The sequence below is a fragment of the Gavialis gangeticus genome, unplaced genomic scaffold (genome assembly GCF_001723915.1).
Source record: "Gavialis gangeticus isolate Ggan-Ray unplaced genomic scaffold, GavGan_comp1, whole genome shotgun sequence".
NCBI classification, from domain to species: domain Eukaryota; kingdom Metazoa; phylum Chordata; order Crocodylia; family Gavialidae; genus Gavialis; species Gavialis gangeticus.
The window spans coordinates 37,656,651-37,662,650 of NW_017729028.1; the positions used below are offsets into that span (position 1 = coordinate 37,656,651).

At 41.1% G+C, this 6,000-nt stretch overlaps 2 protein-coding genes across 6 annotated transcripts in view; one reads left to right on the forward strand and one right to left on the reverse strand.

Annotated features, from left to right (window-relative positions):
* Positions 1-6,000, reverse strand: part of SUPT3H (SPT3 homolog, SAGA and STAGA complex component) — a 496,504-nt gene that overhangs the window by 483,854 nt on the left and 6,650 nt on the right. For 2 of the 3 annotated variants that reach the window (XM_019520971.1, XM_019520969.1), the window contains exon 1: positions 3,330-3,422. The exons of the other annotated variant lie outside the window; for it this stretch is intronic. The gene's annotated coding sequence lies outside the window, so the exon portion shown is untranslated. Of the gene's footprint in view, positions 1-3,329; positions 3,423-6,000 lie in introns of those variants that run through there. 3 annotated transcript variants of the gene reach the window in all.
* The window catches only part of RUNX2 (runt related transcription factor 2), a 251,017-nt gene that overhangs the window by 53,390 nt on the left and 191,627 nt on the right, over positions 1-6,000 (forward strand). The window lies entirely within an intron of this gene.

Consider the following 6,000-nt stretch of genomic DNA (forward strand, 5'->3'; position numbering starts at 1 on the left):
ATTCTCTCTCTCCTATTTTTCTGGATCGCTCAAGAGCTGGTAAACTTTCACTTATTCTACTCATTTCTTATGTTATTAACAGTAGCAGTGGTTGTGATAATAGAAAGCAGATGTTGCTATCACTTGTGTTTAGTGAAACCTCTAAAGAGATCAGAACTTTGGCCATTTAAAATTATCTTTAACCGAGGCTTTAAAAAAAAAAAAGAAAAAAGAAAAGAAAAAGCATACAAGCATATACCATGGTATCCATCAAAACTTGATCTGCCACCACATTTTATATCCTTGTTAAAAATACAATATTTTAAGAAAGCATATTAAATATTTTGTATGACATTTTCAAAGGGTAAAGTTAAAAAAAACCCAAACCGGTAATTCTAAGTCAAGAATGAACAGCATGCAGTTGCATCATACAGGGATCCTTGTTTTCTTAGTTTAAAAATCACCAGTTTTCTGATAAAAACCCCAAATTCTCAGATCAACAACCTCAAAAACCCCATTTTTCTGTGATTAAAATGAAATGCCATGATATATTTACAACTTGAAAGCAATTTGGAAGCCTACCAGTGCCTCAATCATTATAACAAAATACATTCTAAATACCTATATATTTGGAGAGGTTTATCATTAAAAAAAAAAAAAATCAGAGCTCTCCCTGGCCCTTCATTCACCAACATGCAAGTTCCCCTCCTGCTTTGTTGTGCTGAGCACCCTGCCCCTGCCTTTACCACTCGCTCCTGGCCCACAGCCTCCCAGCCCAGCTGATGCCCATCACTCCCAAGCTGCAGCCCCACTGGCCCTGCCAGCAGCCCTCACTCCCAAGCCACAGCCTCCCAGCCCTCCAGCCCTACCGTTGCCCCTCATTCACAACCAACAGCTCCTGGGCCCTGCTAGTGCCCCTCGCTCCAGACCCACACACCCCAGGCCTGCCAGTGCCCCTCACTCCCAACCTACAGCCCCCAGCCCTGCCAATGCCCCTCACTCCCAACCTACAGCCCCCTGAACTCCCAGCTTTCCATGTCCCCAACCCTGTCACTGCTGAGCAATCAGGGGACACCTTGCCATGGTGGTGTGGCCAACATGGGGATCCCGGCAGCAGCACCAAGTCAGCCTGCCCAGCTGTGCTGCAGAGGCCCTAGGGGGAGGACAGCAGCGCAGGGAGCCCTGAGGCCGCAGCAGGCAGCCTACTTCTGCCCCACCACATGCACAAATCTGGGGGCATGTGCCCCCGCCCCCACTGCCTACCTCCACAGGAGCGCATGCAGCGGCAGGAAGCCAGCCCCCCTGCCCCTGGACAAGCCACAGTGGCTCTGTCCCTCCCCCTAGCCAGGCCCTGCAGACACGCATTCCCGCCCCAGCCCCATGCACCGCCCTGGCTGGACAGAACCCCAGCCCTGCCCTACTCCCTCCCTCCCCATGGGGGCCTCAATCTCCCCTTCCCCTCCCCTTCCATAGGCTTACTTACGGGGGAGCTTCTCTCCACACTGCCTGGCTGCTATGTGCATGTATGCAGGCACACCCCTACCTGATCACCCTCCTCCCACCCCCAACCCCAAACAGCCCCTTGCAGGCTGGAACTCTGCCAGACTGCAAGGGGAAACCTGTTGCTTCCCATGTTCTTCCCCCTTAAAAGAGGAGAACTCCATGTTTTTCTTTCATGAACAGAAAACCTGGATCCCCGATCATGAACAGAAAAAAAAAAAATGTAATATAAACCTATGTCCAAATACTTAGCTAAATTCGTCTATATCAGTGCTTTAAAGTACGCTGTAAACTGATTTCTGCTTATTTTCAGGCCGACTATAAATTATACCCCCATCCTGCCAACCCTAGCAAACACATTTACCCCCACTGAAATGTAACTGCAATCACTTAAAAGGGTACACACAAACGAGTCTTTTCACAGTCCAGGCACAGGTCAGGAGTCAATGAATATTCATAATAGCTATACACTTAAATTAGTAAGTTAAGAACTTATTGGTTTATCTAGGGCTTCTTTTTTTAAAGTATTTATTACCAGGACTCTGTTCCATTTACTGTTTGTAACTTTAAGTATTTAATGTTAATTACTAAAGATATGTATATACACAATTATCATAATTTCTATATTCTTAAACCAAAAAGTCATATACAGGGACCTACTTAATTTACAGTTTCATGACGTTCATGAAAATCATTAAATCCAAGATTGTCTGCAAAAGTCAACAACAACAACAAAATTTTTTAAAAATAAACTAAAATGCTGGCTGAAATTTAAGTAAGCCCCTAACTACATAAAGCTAGAAGTATACTTTAGTAAAGCAATGTATGACGTTAACCTTTATTTAGGCAAAGTTCTTGCCCTTAAAACATTTTAAAAAATTATCATCAATTTAATACAAACCTAGGCCTCACTTCTACAAACACATACTTCATTTTAATCATGAGTCACATGATTAACTTTGTTGGAACTAGTCAAGTGATTAATTCATACTAGTGTAACTTTACAGCAGCAGAACTCTGTACAATAACAACAAATTAAAAGAGACAGCTTTCATTTACAAAATTAATTTTAAAAAGTGTTTAACCTTCAGACTGGAAAAAACCTTAAAAAACTAAGAAAGGAGAGGGAGGGAAGGAAGGAGAGAGGAGGGGTGGAAACCCACTTGGACCTGTAAGGCTCAAGAACTAAAAGCCAAGGATTTTTTTCTTATACAAAATCAGAATTAAGCAAATCATAATATTAAAATATCTAAAACTGATGGTACTGTTAGACACACGTGTATAATCTTGCCAAACTGAATGAGGCTTGTGAAAATAATTGTACACATAAGCTCCACCACTAGGAAGGCTTGCACCCAGTGCTGGAACTTTAGGAATGTCACCTTATTCCCAGTTTTTGTTTTAGGGCGATTACACGGCAAGTCTCCAGCCCTGCAAACATTTACACAAAAGCATCATTATGTCACAAAGGACTACTTACCTGAGTAAGTATATGCAGGATGGAGAACTAAAGGCCTACCCACTAATAGTTCATTAAAGCCACTGCCTTCCTACTGAAACCAAATTATTTAACTTTCAAATCAAGCAGGTGTACAGATTTTTCTTGACATGAGAAACCAAAAGCTCGGCAGGCCCCATCATACCCTTTAAAATAATTACTTCCCCAGCCTACGTTTTGTTTGATGGTTTAGATAATTAACTCCTTTACACATCAAAGTCCTATCATCTGCATGTCCTATTTCCTTTCTTCCGGACATTAAAAAAAAAAAAGGGAGAATCAGTCAGAAGCAGAAGCACACTTAAATCAATTTTCCCCAATAAATACAGCTAACATGGAACTGAAAACCTACTGTAATCTTCAATGGGTCAATGTACTGCAGTTGTTTTAGCTTTGAATTGAAATGCAGCTGTTTGCCATATTCTACAAAATGAATTCAGATGTTCAGATCAGGTCACAGATGATTTCAACATGCCCTAGTTTAATCATGAACCCTAGCAAGTAGAAAATAACTTATGATTAACACTAGTTAAAACAGTTAATTATGAATACCTAGCTAAATCTGATATGTTGGCCTCTTGTCTTAAAAGAAAAAAGAAATTCAAAACATTTAATTATAAATTATTTTTTTATATATACATTTATCAGTGAAAGTACATAGCAGCATTCATCACAATCTCTCAGTACCTTTAACATAGGCTACACCCATGCAGTAAACACAGTTCCAGCAAAGCAGCACCAAAGCACGCACACAAGCTACTTCCTAAAGCAAGAGGAGCATAGTTATAGCTGTACAAGCAGGCTAATAATTTGTTTGAGGGTGGGCTAACTAGCGCCATCACTCAGCTGTGTTCACTAACCCAGCCAAGTCCCACAGAGTTGTAGCTATATTGTTTCCCCTTTAAGCAACATGCTTACAGCAGCATAGTGGGCTTGTGGGTGCTATTGCCTGGGAGTTTTCCATATAAGGTAGGAAAGAAATTACACAAACCAGTATAAGTGATCAGAAACCAGTTCAAGTGTGTAACACAACAGAGGTTCAGTGCACATAAACTGCTTTCAAAATGTCCAAAACCGGTTTAAGATAAACCTGGATGGATGTAATATCAGACTTGGCTGATTTAGGTTAAATCGGTTTACTGAACTTCTGTCCTAGACCCCTGTCAGATTCACGTTAGCACACAGTCCCCCAGCCTCCCAGGATGCTTTCTTTGTACCTCCACCTCAAGTCCCAACTTTCAGGGTGGGTGAGCTAGCCATGTCCCAAGCTGTCTGCTCCAGCCAAGCAGAGAGGCGTGCTCTAGCACCCCCCAGCTTCTGGCCTGGGCCACTGCAGGCCTGTGGGTGTCTGTTTTTCTGGAATCAAAAGTGAATGGCTGTTCACTTGCTTATCAATTCAATCTATGTGCAGCTTAGACTAACCTGCAAAGACTGAATCAATTCAGCCTTGGGGTTTTTAACCGTCTGCACCAGCCCTGGTCACAATCAGTTAGAAAAAGTCTAGCAACTCTCACTCATAAACCATGGGGGGAGGGAAGGAAATATCACCCAGTCTTCAGTGGGTAAACGTTAAGTCTTCTCTGGTTAAGCTTAAACTAGTGGTTGTCACTGAAGCAGAATATGCTAGGACACGTGTTTTGTAGCTGTCCATTCCCTCACTGTGAGTTTCCTGGCAATATTGCTACATTTGTGGTTGGTTAATTGTCAGGGTAAAATGCAAACCCTAGTAGTTCTCAACCGTAGACTTGAGGCACCCTTCAGAAAAATGCCAGCTTTTTGTTTCAGAAAAAATAATAGAGGATTTTTTCTCTTCCAAAAAACTTGGATCACAACAGGTCAGAATGTTTTTAACCCCATAGATTCTTATTTGAAATCTCTAGGTTTTATCTTGTGAATCATGTTTGCACACTTGAGTGTTAGTGTTACCTGGCACCCCTGAAAGGATCTCAAGGTACCCCTTGGGTGCTGCAACACCCTGGTTGAGAATCATTTTCCTGGCTCAGGGGTCTGGGTAAAGAATACACAAGGGATGGTATTTTGCCCCTCCCCAAACTTGAGTAAACAGACTGGCTCTACAATGTGCCATGAATATTAACTATGTGGGCTGTCACATCACGTGTGGAGATGCACTTGGTTTTAAAGTCTTGTGGTCCTCAAAAAAGAACATGGTCAGCATATCCTTCTCTTAACCTAGGTACTTGATGCCTGCAGTCACTGCACAAAACTATTGTGTAAGGATTTCACAAGGAGACCCACAACTTCAAAAGCACACGTTACAGAATAAGATCCCTGCAACTCACTGTAATGAGTAATAATATAAACCTAGACATAACCAGAGAAAGCCAAATATTCATTCAATAGCTCTCACTCCGCTACTAAGGAAAGGAAAACAGGGTTTGAATCTGGTCGGATTAAACTACAATGTTCTTTCACAATGGGAAAAACTTTCATCAAAAAGATTTTTTAACACAACTGAGCTGAAACAATCTGACATGACACTCAGCATTTTATTTATATTTTCTAATATAACATTTTTTTAACAAGACTACGATCATCTCTTGGATAATTTTTATGGCTCTTTGAGTTCGACTCTTCTCCTGTGCACACTAATGTTACACCTATGTAATATCTTTGAAGTCAGTTAGTTAACTCTAATTTACATCCCTACGAGGTGACAGAACTAGGTTATGTGCCTCTATTAAAGGTAAAAGAGGCAAATCATAAAAATTTACAAGTTCCCAAGAAAATTAAAAGCTAATGGTAAAGGGAAGCATGGAATAAGATAGAGATTGTGTATGCTACTCTCCTACCTCATTGTAACAGTAACATTTTTTATGCCCTGAAACCAATTCTGCGGACCCACATTTAAATGCTATCTATATATTGTTTTTCCAGTTGGTAGCCAACATTAAAAAAAGCCATTTAATTTATTAATACCTACCAAAAGTCCTACATATTGACAATGATGTTGGAAACTTTTTTTCCCCTCATCTGTTAAAACGTTTGGAGATGAGAGGTATTCA